Source organism: Stegodyphus dumicola, chromosome 4 (genome assembly GCF_044657685.1).
Source record: "Stegodyphus dumicola isolate Sdum_Otavi_A_Nest chromosome 4, ASM4465768v1".
In the NCBI taxonomy this organism is placed as follows: Eukaryota; Metazoa; Arthropoda; class Arachnida; order Araneae; family Eresidae; genus Stegodyphus; species Stegodyphus dumicola.
Window position 1 is genome coordinate 157,969,085 of NC_140771.1, and position 14,149 is coordinate 157,983,233.

Below are 14,149 nucleotides of genomic sequence, written 5' to 3' on the forward strand. Positions count from 1 at the left end.
AAACCACCGATGCAGCCAGCCCATTCGAGGGATTTACACCTCGGACCAAACCATCAGTGTTCAGCAACTTTACCTCTCGGCCACAGATGGGCCCCCGATGGTTTACGGAAAATTTAAACACTACAGTGTCCGCATTTTAGAGACTATTCTGCGTTCCAAACAAAGACTGTCAGTTTGTAAACTAAAAATTCCAATTATTTTTCAATTCATCTCCACTGCAAAAACAATATTGAAAGATGTAATGTTAAGAAAAAAACTGGGTGTAATATTTCGAAGAATTATTGCGAATCTAATTAGAGCATCAATCACGGTAAGCTCCACGAAACGCTCTCTTTTATTCAAAGTAATTAGGTACAAAGTAGAAGAATCAGGTTTCTATACGATAAGCACTTTTTTACGTCACTCTAATGGCATTCTTCATTCAAGAACAAATCCAAATAATCGCAACTACGCGCAATAAATGTTCTCTCCTTCCTTCCCCGCTTGTGACGGGGGGGGGAGGGAAGAATTTTTCCAAATTCAGCCTTGGCTTTTCGGCTCGCGAGCCCGTAATCAACTTTCGAAATCTGCCTAATGGAATGACGCCCGTTTTAACTTTTCAGAACAGAAATCTTGAAGCGGCATAGCGTGTCGCTGCTTTTCCGAGGAAAAAGAAAGACAGAAAAAAGAAAAGAAAAAGAAAGAAAAGGAGTGAAAGAAAAAACAAACTAGAAAAAAGAAAATTCGGTCCCGGCGATCTGACAGCCAGTCCGTTCGAAGGGGTGGGTGGGGAGTTGGGGCAGATGGCTCGCTATCGCCGTCTTAGGTTGCCTTCATTAAAAGAAGGAAGATTTCTGAGTTTATTTTCTCCCCCCCTCCCATTTCGCGCTAGACAGTGGTCGGGTTGTGCGGTGGGTCGCACAATGAGGGTGGGTGCGGTCGAGCGACCCCACCCAACAATTCGGACGACCCTGTCGCACACATATGGGGTGCTGGGATTCAGTTCGTGAAGCAATCGGACTGTGCCACATGCAAGAATCGTAGCTCTGTCCCTGCCAGGTATGTTTCTCTTATTACTTTCCTTTGATTTGTCCCTGGATGAACTCAACTACTTCCGCCCACACGTGAATTGTTACCCTTTGACCTCTTGTTTTCTGCATCCCTTGCAAATATTTTGATCCTCTTGTCCGACGCCGGTCCCCCCCCCTTAATTTTTTGTCTTCATTAAGTATTTTCCTTAAGATTTCTTTGTTAGAAATTCTAACAGCTGTTTTCTTGAAGATTTTATACGAATTCTTGTTGGTACTTGATATGTTTATAAAAAATCATGTGACGAAATCTTTTTTGGTGTGTTTATTGTTTTCATTTTGTAATACAATGCTGCCCTCGATGCAATAGATACTGTTGCCAGTCGATGATGTAAAAAGAATTTCATTAACTTTCAATGTTAAAAAAGTACATTGCTCAATATAGCATAACTTAATTATTTACGCATAAAAAGTAATTTTACCTGGGCCTGTTATTAATTATGAAAAGATTGTATTCTTAAAACATGACTATCACAAATAAAATAAGTTTCTTAATACCCTATAATAGGTTGAATACAAAATTTTTAACTCTATTTTTGCATAATATTTTTCTTCCAGAATAAAATCTATGATTTTGATTTAAAAAAAAAAAATGTATCATTTTATACTAGAAACGAAAAGCAGAAATAAAGAGCCTTAAAAAAATTATTCTTTTATAATTGAATCTTGATCTAATGCAACCAATGCAAGTCATGAAGGATTAATTAATAAAAAGACTTTTCAAATGAGTGCAAACTCAATTATTTAACCCCCGTCTTAAGAAAAAAATTGCACAGGAGTGTTCAGTCGGAGATATTTTTATCCTTAAACTCAGTCATAAGGCTAACTCGCCACAAAAGTCTAATTTATTGACTTTTGCGGGCGAGTGTTATATTTCTAAAAAAAAAAAAAAAAAAAAATTGCTTAAATTCAGATACAACAGGAGTTATATTATTTCCTTCTAAAATTACATTAAATTCAAATATAACAGGGAATTATACTAGTTAATATAGAAAGTTGCGAATTTTCAGTTTTTGTTATCATTACTAAATAGATAGGACTTCAAGAATTTCGAATTTCTAGAACTAATTAACTCTGAACAATGAATTTTCCCTACCTATCTCTTGTATGTACTCTCAAATATGCTTTTGTTGTCATCTTCTTTCAAAAAAGAGAGACAGATTTGCTTTCTGTTTTCACCCTTGGATTAAACACCATCTGCCTTTTTTTTTTAATCCGTTGGAAATAGTGTTATTATTTTCAGTTAGCAATTAAATCATTCCGTTACAAATAAACAATATGAAAGCATTCTGTTGTTATTCAGTTTTGCGTAACATCTTTTACTTATCTTTGATAGTAATCATATAACAGATCGTAATCCTCTTTTTACATTTCGTTTTTTAAATTTTATTCAAATATTAACATACTTCTATAATGTTTCGATAATTACCTGTTTGCACCATTTCACGCTCATTAAATTATTTGATCGTGGGCTCATTGAAGCACACGAGGCTATCTGCCTATAAGAGATGTCTTCAGGGAGAACTTTCTAAGGAAAATTGGCTCGTACTCACGTTTCACATGGGGAAAACTTCGGAAACTCCCACATAGCCAACCTTCGCTGGAAATGGAGCTCAGGACCAATTACCGCTGTCCAGCGATTTCCTAATTCGACCACTGGTGAGCTTCCATTTTATATTAAACTAGAAAGTACAAAAATAAATTTCTGCAGTTTTTAAAGTTAATTTTTTTTTTCAAATATAATTTTAATTTTATTCAATAGTTTAGATTTCAGTAGTTTTATTCAACCATTTAGTATTAAGTATAAACAACATTTTTGTATAAGAAGCTAAACAAAATTCTTGGATTATTTATAATTCTATATTTTTTAAATATTTGAAAATTTTTCAAGAGTAAACTTCTCTGTAACATTTAAATAATTTGAAGGTTTAAATTTCAATTTCATTTAATTTTGAATTTCTGATATTGCATGGCGAAAAAAAAAAGACATTGAATCTAGACTGACAACAGGGAGAAAGTGTATATAGTACTTAGATGCTGACCAAATTATCGGTAAATTCTGTATATTTGAAACACCTGAAAGGATGAATGCAGTTTCTTTTACATCTGATCATAATTTAAAGCCGCTGCTAATCCTAGCCATGTAATATCCTTCCTTATTTTTCAGATTGTTATAGTGTATCATGAATATAAGAAAGCAATCCATTTAAAAATAATAATATGCATTTCTTAATAAGTTTTGATATTTTTTAGTGATATAAAATTTGTTAATATTTGCAGGAAGTTCGCTCTATGTCATTCGGATTTTATAAAATGCTTAGGTTGATATGTGTCTTTGTTAAATCTGAAAAGTATTTTTGCTTTTTCGAGAAAAGCTGGAAAGCGAAAATGTCATTTACAGTTATGCAATAATAGGACGGGACAGCAGAAATTCACTGTTGCTTGTATTAATATAGTTCCATTGCCCTTGCAGTTTCATGAAAATTTTGAAGTATAGCATCTCGGGAGAGGGAATTACATTTCATATCCCTCTTCTTCAATCACCAAACCATTTTTATAACTATCATCATGCCGCTAAGACACCGTACATTTACAAACATCCTTGCCAGGGATTTGAACCCGGAATCAACGATATGCATTTAGCACCATTAACCAATATGCAGGTCAGGGCAGGTTATGCAATGGCAGCAGAAAAATATAATTTTCTATAGCAAAAGTTCTCGTATTTTTAGGAAACTTTTGCGGGATATTTCGATTGCCAGTACAGAATTGTTTTGTAGTGCAGCCAATAAAGGTTTGCTTTGCAGTAAGGAAAGGAAGCGAAGCTAGCAGTCAAGTATATTGTTGCATTCATTCAAGTCTTCCATATCAGCCGCAGCGGAGGACAAAAATCTTTTTTAAATATTGAATAAATGACAATTAGAAAGTCTCTTCTTTTCTATTCTATACGCTACTCTTGAATTTTCTACTACCTGACTATGGTGCTCAGCTAAACGTGCCATCATCAGAATTATTAGAATATGTTATATTCATTTGATTAGTTTGTTTTCATTTTAAATGGTGCCTTTCTTTCAACTTTTTATTTCCATCAGCACCTTCCTGATTTGGAAGACGTAACTTTACGTACGTTTTTCCTGTTTATATGGGTTGGATATTTATCATATTCTTCTTCTTTTACTAAATAATAGTGTTATTTCAGATTTTATATGTTTCTATTTTTACTTCCTTGTACGAAGTAAAGGAAGTTTTCTAATCACGAAGAATTCCGGGTACCATATTTCAACGAAAATACCCATTTTGACCGCTATCGAATGCAATTTAATGAGGTTTTTGCGTGACATCTGTACCTAAGAACAGAATAAAGGACTCTTTTTTCGCCCCCAACGAATTACAAAACTGATTTAAAATGGGTTCAAAAAAGATTTTTTCGTGGCTTCTGTACGTACGCATATATGTATATGTATCTCGCATAACTCAAAAACGAATACCATCAGAACGTTTAAAGTTTGTATGTGGGACTGCTGTAACATGTAGATGTTAATCTCCTTTTTTTGGTTGCAATCGGCCACACCAAAAGTACATAAATATATGTATCTATATATCCACTCTGAGCCCAGTTTCTTTATTCTTATATGTTTGTAAATTGTGCATTTTTTGCTTTAAAAATGATTGAATTATGTTGCTCTTGTCTTCCGGTTAATGTTTTTATGCCTTTAGTTAACCTGCATGATATAGTTGTAGAATTATTAACAATTTAAAAGTTGTTTAAGTGCGGTTAAGCCTAATATTTTTATCATAACAGCCACATTTGTTTACATTTGAAACTTAGAAGAATAGTGGATTTGTTGCCAATCTAGAAAAACTAAGCTTCACAACAACAAAGTAACGTTTTCTTTTATTATTACGAATTAATTTATGCTTAATCCATTCTGGAATTATCATTTAAGTTATTAAACTATGGCATAAATTGACTCATCATACCGTCCACAACAGATTCAGTTTCTACGCCTTCAGTGTCTTTTTGTCAAGTGAGACCAAAAGTAAACTTTCAGTTTTGTGCGCCGAAAGATCTGCCTTCTTGCCCGCTGGCCGTGCTTATAAATTATAATTTTAATTGTAAAAGTTGTTCTTTAAATTATTTTTAACTGTATTTGGTGTTTTATGTTTTTCTATATCTTCCAGTTTCTAATATAGATATTTTGAGTTTTTATGCATTTTTTCTTGTCGCGAAGCGAAAACTGAATTAATTGAATGAGAAATATATCTCTTATCAAATTCGAGGAAATAAATTTAAATGAAATGCAGGTAAAAGTGCGTATAATTTAATATTCCGGACAAGGAAGGCACGTGGTGTACACATCAGATTTTTTATAAACACTTCGAAACGAAACCTCTTTAAGATGTGCATAATTTACCTTTGAGATATAATCGTGTTTACAATTAATAGATACTACTGCCAGTCTAGAATGCATAATATTTTTCATTTATCAATTCAGTCATTTGTATATTTTTCTATTGCTATTTTTTTAACCTTTCATCTCATTTCAGTTCTTTACATTCTCCCCCCCCCCGTTTATTTTAACTTTTAATCATTGATTGGATGTTTTATTTAGTTCATATCAACTTAAATCATGACTGAAAATGAAAACTCAAATCTGATGTAGCACATAATGCAATATCTGGGAATACTGTTCAGATTTAATTGCAAAATGCTTAAATACTCATATTTCACTTACTTACTTTACGTATAAAGAAATCCTTCTCGCGTGCTGTCGCAGCGTGCACTTCCAGCTTACAGTGTGATGACAGCACTTTCAACTGACAGCTCGAAAATCCGCGGTTGAGTTCTGGTGAAAGCATAAATTGACTTTTATTGTTTTCGTACTCCAAAACAAACTTAATATATCTACAGTGGCACCTGAACTAAAATGCTGTGAACTATAAGCCGTCACCACCTGGATTTGATAGCCTGGGTCTTGTTCCTCTTCCCGTCTTTCTTTAAGTTGAAGAAAATATAAGGAATAATCGCAGTAACTCATGTGTGCTGTCATGGTGTAAGTGGGAGGACGTCCATCTGGCAAATGGAAGATTAGTAGAAAAATTTATTTTTCCTATTTCTTGCTCCGAAAACAATTAATGTGTCTATAACAGCACTTTAATCTAACGCATGAAGCAACCGTCTATTGAATTAGACTCTCAGATTTCTAAGAGAAATGAAAAAACGGCTTGCTTTAAATATATGAATGAATTTTTTAAATCTTTGTTAGAGTAACTAGATTATCGAAGATGGAAACATGTGCAGTGCTTTCACCGGGATTCGAACTCCAGACCTCGCAATTGGCAGCTGAACGTGCTTCCAATTACACCATTAGGGCAAGCGGTAAGGAGAAAATTCCTTGCAAGTATTTCGTAATCAAAGAAATAATTAGCTCGTTTTTAAAGTTAGGTTAAATTCAATAGAAAACATTCCCACAGAATCTCACAGAAAGCTCTCTTTTACCAGGTGCAGTATTCTATCAGAATAATCTAACACGGGGCTTCTCTTCCGTTTGTTACTATTTCATTCCTTTCCACTTTCATCCTCTGCTTAAAATCGTTCCATTTTATTCCCTAGAAGAAATTTTTATCGCAAGAATTTAACTTACATTAGCTGCTTCTCTCATTAAGAACATCTTAAAAAAAAAAAAAAAAAAAAAGGTGTAAGTTTGTCCTTGCTCTGTCGTACTTATTAATGGTAGAATTTAAAGCACTGATAGATTCTAGCTCGAAACGTGTTGGTTGCATGAGGAATTCCCGGACTGTTTTATGAGTAAATAAAAAAATATAAAAGATCTTCATGTGAAGTCTGGAGTATAAAAATATCAGGTACCAGGTATATTATTTACGTGACAATGTTAACTGAATATTCTATGAAACGCCTAGGTGTCATTCTAACTTAAGTTGCATACGATTATGAACCTGAATATCTCGATACAATGGCTCACATTGTTTTTCGTATGCTTGAGTTCCTCAATTTTACTTTCAAATATTTCTTACTAAATATTAGCGAAAGGATTTTCTCTTTTACGTATACTATTGATTATCTTTTTTAAAACCTGGTTGTTCTAAAAAATGCTATTTAAAACATTTTTGGTTAACAAGAGAAATCAAATTTTGAAAAGGAACTCACATAAGTATTGCGTCACTTTCATGAAACATTCTATGTTTAATAAAAGCATGAAAATAACGAGACATTCAAAATTTCCTCGGATATCTCACTTTTCATGATCTTTGTCATGAATTCAACTAATTTTTTTTTGTGTAAAGATGTTCCATTTTTCTCCCATTCCTCCGCAAGAAATACAGTAGAAAGTGTCATGTTTCCTTAGTCTTTTTTCCCCCACCTCCCTTCATACATGTTCGATAGGATTTAAGTTTAAGATTTTCGATAGGAGAATATGAAAGCGTTTTGATCACTTCAGGACAGTTGTATAACCACTAGGGAACATTTTGGGCTGCTCTTTAGGATGCGTATCCTGATAGAACTTGAATGTATGTTGCATTCATATTTTTCTGGCAGAAGCTTTCAGGTTTTATTTAAGAATTCTTATATATTTAAATATATTTATTATTGTCTACAAAAACTAAATTTTCCTTCTCAGAAGCCAGTTGAATATTAACAAACCATTATGCCTTCACTCCCTTGCTTAACAGTAGGCAATAGATTTCTCGCGTTCAATCCTTCATTCGGCTTTTGCTACACAGTAATTCGTCTGTCGGATACATTAAATTTTGACTGGCCTGCATATATAACATTATTCCAATCCCAAATAATGATTTATCGTATTGCAGTTTCTATTTACCATTACTTGCCATGGAGGCAAATTTTCTTAGTTTTCTTGTTGATGAAGAATTTCCTTCTTCCTGGCCGCTTATTGTATCCATGTGACTTAATGATTCTTCTAATAGTTTCAGGGTTAACTTTTATTGCAAATCGTTACTCTAAACATCCTGCAAGTTTTAGAATACTAATTTTGGTTCTGTTTGGTTTTTCGTAGGATAATTCTTCAATTCTTTGGTATTAGCTTAGAATGTGGTCCAGACATCAATGCAATTTCAACAGTTCCATGCAATTCCCATCTTTTTACAGCATCACAGATAGTTGAAAATTTTAGATTAAGAATTTTTTTGCATATTTCGAATACTTTTACAGCCTTTAAAATGATGAATTGTTAAATTTCTAACACAATTGGTCATTAATTTTTACGTCTTGCCCCGTTCTTCGGGTATGAAATTGTGAAGATATTTTTCTAAAGAAATCACAATTTTTAAATGCAGACAATAATTCTAGAGATGTATTTTCATTTAAAACAAAAAAGCTGATGTGTACACCACATGACTTTCCTGCACGGAATATTAAATTATACGCACTTTTTCCTGAATTTCATTTTAAATTATTTAATTGAATCAATCTACTTCATTAATAGCGTATAAACCACAATAGAATAAATGCATTGTTTAAAATTCACTATATTTCTTTACCATAGCGACACTCTGGTGCTAGGTTCACTTAATAGTGTTACATCTCATTCATTTTATAACTCAGAATGCCCAAATATTATATCATCTGAAGAATTATCTAATCGTTGCCACATGTTCTGTTCTAATATTATAAATCTAAAACGATGTATAGAAGAAATTAGACAAATAAAAAAGAAACAGTTATTGTTGTTGCGAAGCTCAGTTTCTTCAAATTGGTAACAAATCCACTATTCTGCTAAGTTCCAAATGTAAACAAATATGGTTGCTATGGTATGGTAAAAAGCACTTAAACAACGTGTAAATTGTTGATAATTCTACAAATATTGCATGCAGGTTAAGTAAAGGCATAAAATTTTAACCGGAAGATAAGAACAACGTAATTAAAAAAATTTTAAAGCAAAAAATGCACAACTTACTAATATATAAGAATAAAAAACTGAGCTCACGGAACCGAGTAACAGAGTAGGTATATGCATATATATATTTATTTACTTATGGTGCTGCGGACTGCCACCAAAAAGGGAGGTGCACAATACATCCTACAGCTGTCCTATATACAAAATTTCAACGTTCTGAGACTACACGTTTTTGACTTATGCGAGATACATATTTACAGACGCCACAAAAAAAAAATCTCTTCTGAATCCATTTTAAATCAGTTTTATAATTTGTTTGGGGGGAAAAGAGTCCTTTATTCTGTCCATACGTACAGATGTCACAGAAAATACATCGTTACATCGTTAAATTGCAGTCGATAGCTGTCAAAATAAATATTTTCTTTAAAATATGGTACCTGGAATTTTTCGTGGTTACAATACTTTACTTCGTACAAGGAAGTAAGAAACATCGTCTGCCGAAACAGCTCAACAAAACTTTCGAATGTTGGAATTATTATGCGAGTTACTGATTAAAACTTTTTTAATAAATTATCTTATTATTAATAATATTTGTTTTGTAGCAAGCCAGATTAATATATTAGCTTTTCTCGCTTAAAATAAAGGGAAAAATGAGCTATAAAATATTTGGAGTCTGTGTTTCAATATTTAGTGCAAGATCCTTACAAAAGTACAGTTTTTTTTAAAAAAATACAGATGTCCGACAATAAATGAGAGCAACTGTATTTAATGCTCTTTTGTTTGTCATACGCGGGAATTTGGAGTTCGCAGTGATTTTTGAATAATGCATCCGAATGCTGCTGGATTTTTTTCAATTTAACAAAGACAATTTTATTATTGGAAAAAGCTGTGCATCTTTATTTATTTGTGAAGAAAAATTCGTCTGAAAGACCACCCTGATAGTGTGTCATAGTCAGAGCCGTAGCTAGGGTTTTCAATTTTCAGTAGTCAGTTTTTTGACGTCCTGTTTGCCAAAAATTGAAACCATTTCATTCTAAAATTTCACAATGCCAGTTTGGTGCCCCTTGCATGCTGTATCCAGTGACACATTTACCCCGTTGCTCATCCCTAACTATGATACTGGTTATAATAATCAACTTAGCAGACTTCCTTTGAATAGCAGTTTTTTTCTGCACCCTTAAAAAAAAAAAAAAAAAAAAAAAAATTAGTTTAAAATATCCTATAGAGACATTAGGTTTTTGAAGTAGGAGACGTGAAAAATGAGCAATGACCTCGTCCGGACTCGAACCTGGACCTCTCGAATACGCGTTAGGTATGCTACCGTTACACCACGTATGCATGCCGAAAGGAGGGAGAAAATACCTTATATACTCCTCCTTTTAAGGGATGACTGGGGATTACAGGATCCAATCGCCAAATCCTGGTGGTGAAGAATCATTATCCACCACCATTTTAATTCGGACGCCACTGTAGATTTATTAGGTTAATTTTTGAAGCAGGAAACATGAAAAATGTACAATGCCCTCTCCGGAATTCGAACATGGACCTTCCGAATACGCGCCGAGTGTGCTACCATTACACCGTGAAGGAATGCACAAAGGAGGAGTCAAATGCCTTACAATCTTATAATCCATCAATCGAGAAGAGGGGCCGTAAGCTAACGAAAGACTTCATGGTTTTCGCCATATCCTGAACACTTTACTACTTTTTGTCTTTAGTAAAAAATTTAAAAAAAAAAAAATACTACTATAATTTAGCTTGTAATTAGTTCACAAAAGAAAATGGATTTGACACCTTAATAAAAGCTAAAGTCCTGTTTAACCAATCAAACACATGCATTTACAGAATTATTTTTTCTAACGCCTATGTTAGAGGAATTACAAATACTGTAATTTAAAATAATACGGAATAAAGTACGATATTTTACGTTTTAAATTTTAGCGATGTTATTTAAAATGATTAAACGTTTAAGTTACAGCGTCATTAGGTTTTTTTGAAGCAGGAGAAGCGAAAAATATGCACTGCCCTCACGAGGATTTTAACCCAGGAACTCTCGATTGCGCTTCCAATTACACCGCCAAAGCATGCGGAAAAGAGGGAGAACGTATCTTATATACTCCCCTTCTAAAGGACGACTGGAAATGAGGAGACCCAATCGTCAAATCCTGGTGGTGAGGAATTATCGTCCACCACCTTTTAGCTCGGCGCCATTTTTTTTTTTTTTTTTTTTTTTTTTTTTTTTACAGGAGACGTGAAAAATGCTTAGTGCCCTCGCTGGGACTCGGACTTCGGACCTCTCGAATACGCTTCGAGTATGCTTCCAATTACACCATGAAGGCATACGGGAAAGAGGGAGAAAATACCTTATAAAATAATAAACCTTAACGGGATGATAATAATGAAAATATTTAAAAACATGATCCAGTTTCAAATAAAAAGTGTGTAGAGACACTATTTTTTGAAAGCAAGAGATGTGGAAAATGGGCAATGCCCTCGCCGGGGCTCGAACCACGGACCTCTCCAATTCGCGTCGAGCCTGCTGACCACTACAACACGAAGGCATGCTAAGAAGGTGGGAGAAATACTTTATAAGTGTACTGTGCGTCTGTTTGCCGTTAATTTCCTCCGTAACGTCACTGATATCGCCAAATTTCACGTCTTCTCGATGAAGAGTTAAATCTTATTATGTCTAAGAATTAGAATAAGCGTTAAATCTTATTACGATTTAAATGAAGCTTATAATGCATCAAAGTAAAAACAAATAAAGATAATTAAAGAAGAAATTTTGAAAAAAAAAATTGTTATGTGATTTATAAATTAAACAAGGAAAGGTATAGATAATGTTGATAAAGCCAAAACTTGTATAAAAGTAATTTGTTGTAGTTTTTATTATTCATGAACTAAAATTAAATATTTAATAATAAACGGCTGACTACATCCCCCCCCCCACCGAAATTACGAAATTCCCCCAGCACCTGTTCTAGATCAAAACCAGGAATGAGTTTAAGCAGATGACACGCTGTGCCTTAATTATAAATTTCAATCCGTTTCAGATAAGATGAGCTGGTTTTGTGAGAATTCCGTTTTGCTATGAATGAAATGCAAATCAATTTTCTGGGAAAAACCTGTGAATAATGCTCATCTGACGCAATCAATTGTACCCGTTACTTTTATGAATTAAGATCTCCTTCTGTTAGGTGGCGCTTCATGCATTCTGCCTTTGGTATATTTTTGATATCGGAACAGAGGAATGCAGTCATGAAAATGTTAAGCACATGAAAAGTATGAGCGTAATAATTCATAATGTGCTTATATCTTCAGCTTGTTATTACCTGTATATTAGCAATGTAATTAAATCATGTAAATGTATGTCAAGGTCACGCATCATTTATGTGAACGTCGCTTGCGTCTGGAATTAGGGAAAGAACTTCGACGGAAACGAAACTTCAGCATCTAAGTTACAAAAGTAACATTTGTGAAAAAGAAAATGCATTTGCTAATGCCAAAATTAAACCATTTCTTAGTTATAGTTCTTTGACAGAGGCTATGCAACATCTGTTCTACTTCCCTTCTAGTTAATTTTGATTTCTGTTCTATATTGTCTGCCACTCAAGAATATACTAATTATCTAACGTAAAGAAAAAAATTAGGGTCGGCTATAAATACAGTACGTTAAATGTAATTGTCAATAATATGTACTGAATTGTTTTGAACTGAATTGCCAACGTGAATACTTTCATCCCACATCTTCGTCGTTAGCTGATACTGAGGGTCCGTTGATTAAAGTTCTAGGCGATGACTGCTGGCGAGAAATCATTAGATTTTGAACTTATAATACAGGGCTGATTCAATAATCGTACACATCAAACTTTGAAAAATTCTAGGAATTTCTTTCAATTGCAGTTTATGCAGTCAGCTTTAAAAACCGTTTGTTTCGTCCGAGATGGAGATGAGTTTTCCCATGCAGAACTGATTTTTTATGATTGAGCTGAGATCCGTTCATGCTAAGAATGCTGAGAATCTTGAATGAAAGTCTGGGTGTTAACTGCAAGCGATAAATCATAAATTCTGAACTCATTTTCAAAAGCTGCGGGAATTCCATAATGGATATGCATTACCTTCTTAAAACTAACCGTGAAAGGCAAATGAAATGAAGGCATTTTGAAATAAAAAAAAACTCCTTCCGGATGAAACTTGTTAAAAAACTGGAAAATGCAATCATGTAAGCAAAATGTCAAATTTAGTAGTAAAAAAACTCAGCTGAATATGTATTCTTCAAATTCGTAATTAAGTTTACAATCAACACAAGGAAGCGTCTTCCCAGTGCAGAGACGGGTTAAACCAGTTGAGTGTCCCTAGCGGTAAAATTTTTGGAGGACCTCTGAAAAGTATTTACTGACATATATGTTTAAAATATCGGTTCGCAATTAGTGCTAAAATATAATAAATAATTAAATGCATATTATTACTTAACATGATTAATATTTTAATAAAATTCTGAATAAAATTTTTAATTCTAAATATTAGTATATTTCTTCCAAGACTTGCATATCAAGACTAAAATACATAAAATTTAAAATTATATAAAAAAATTAAACATTCGAAGAAAAAAAAATAAAATATAAAACAGCTACTATATTTTTCGAAATATCTTAAAATTAAAATAATTGATTAAATAACTATTAAACAAAAAGTTTAATAAATTTTTCTTTGATTTCGTTCTAGCAATTTCGTCCATTATTTTCGAGATATCGATATTATTTAACACTTCTTGTTCCATGTATAAGATAGCTATACAATTTAATCTTTCTTCTGACATCGTACTTGTTAAATAGTTTTTTATTCTTTTCAAAGCAAAGAAAGATCTTTCTCTTGACGCATTGGAAACTGGAATGGTCAAGAAAATTTTCAAAATAATTTCTACATTGGGAAAAGGTGATGACATTTCTCAGGCAGCATGATATACTTCTGTGGCAGAACTACATTTGTCTTCATCTTCTTTAAAAAATAACAAAAACTGTCGTACTTCATCATCAAATTCTATAACACTTATATCATCTTTATAAATCTCTTTTAATTTTTCTATACAAACTTTTTGTACTACATTTGACAAATTTAAATTAAAGAGCATTTTAAAATTTTCTATATCATTTTTATATACTTCATTTCTGTGAGTAAGTTCCGCTATTATTTTCGTCACAAATT

The 14,149-nt window shown here is 33.0% G+C and overlaps 1 protein-coding gene across 3 annotated transcripts in view; it reads left to right on the forward strand.

Annotated features, from left to right (window-relative positions):
* The first annotated feature begins 795 nt into the window (after window positions 1-795).
* LOC146997730 (uncharacterized) overlaps window positions 796-14,149 on the forward strand; it is a 94,765-nt gene continuing 81,411 nt past the window's right edge. Inside the window, exon 1 of one of the 3 annotated variants that reach the window (XR_015040807.1) lies at window positions 796-1,038. The gene's annotated coding sequence lies outside the window, so the exon portion shown is untranslated. The remainder of the gene's footprint in view (window positions 1,039-14,149) is intronic. The other 2 variants (XM_085815640.1, XM_085815638.1) reach the window with 2 other exon arrangements.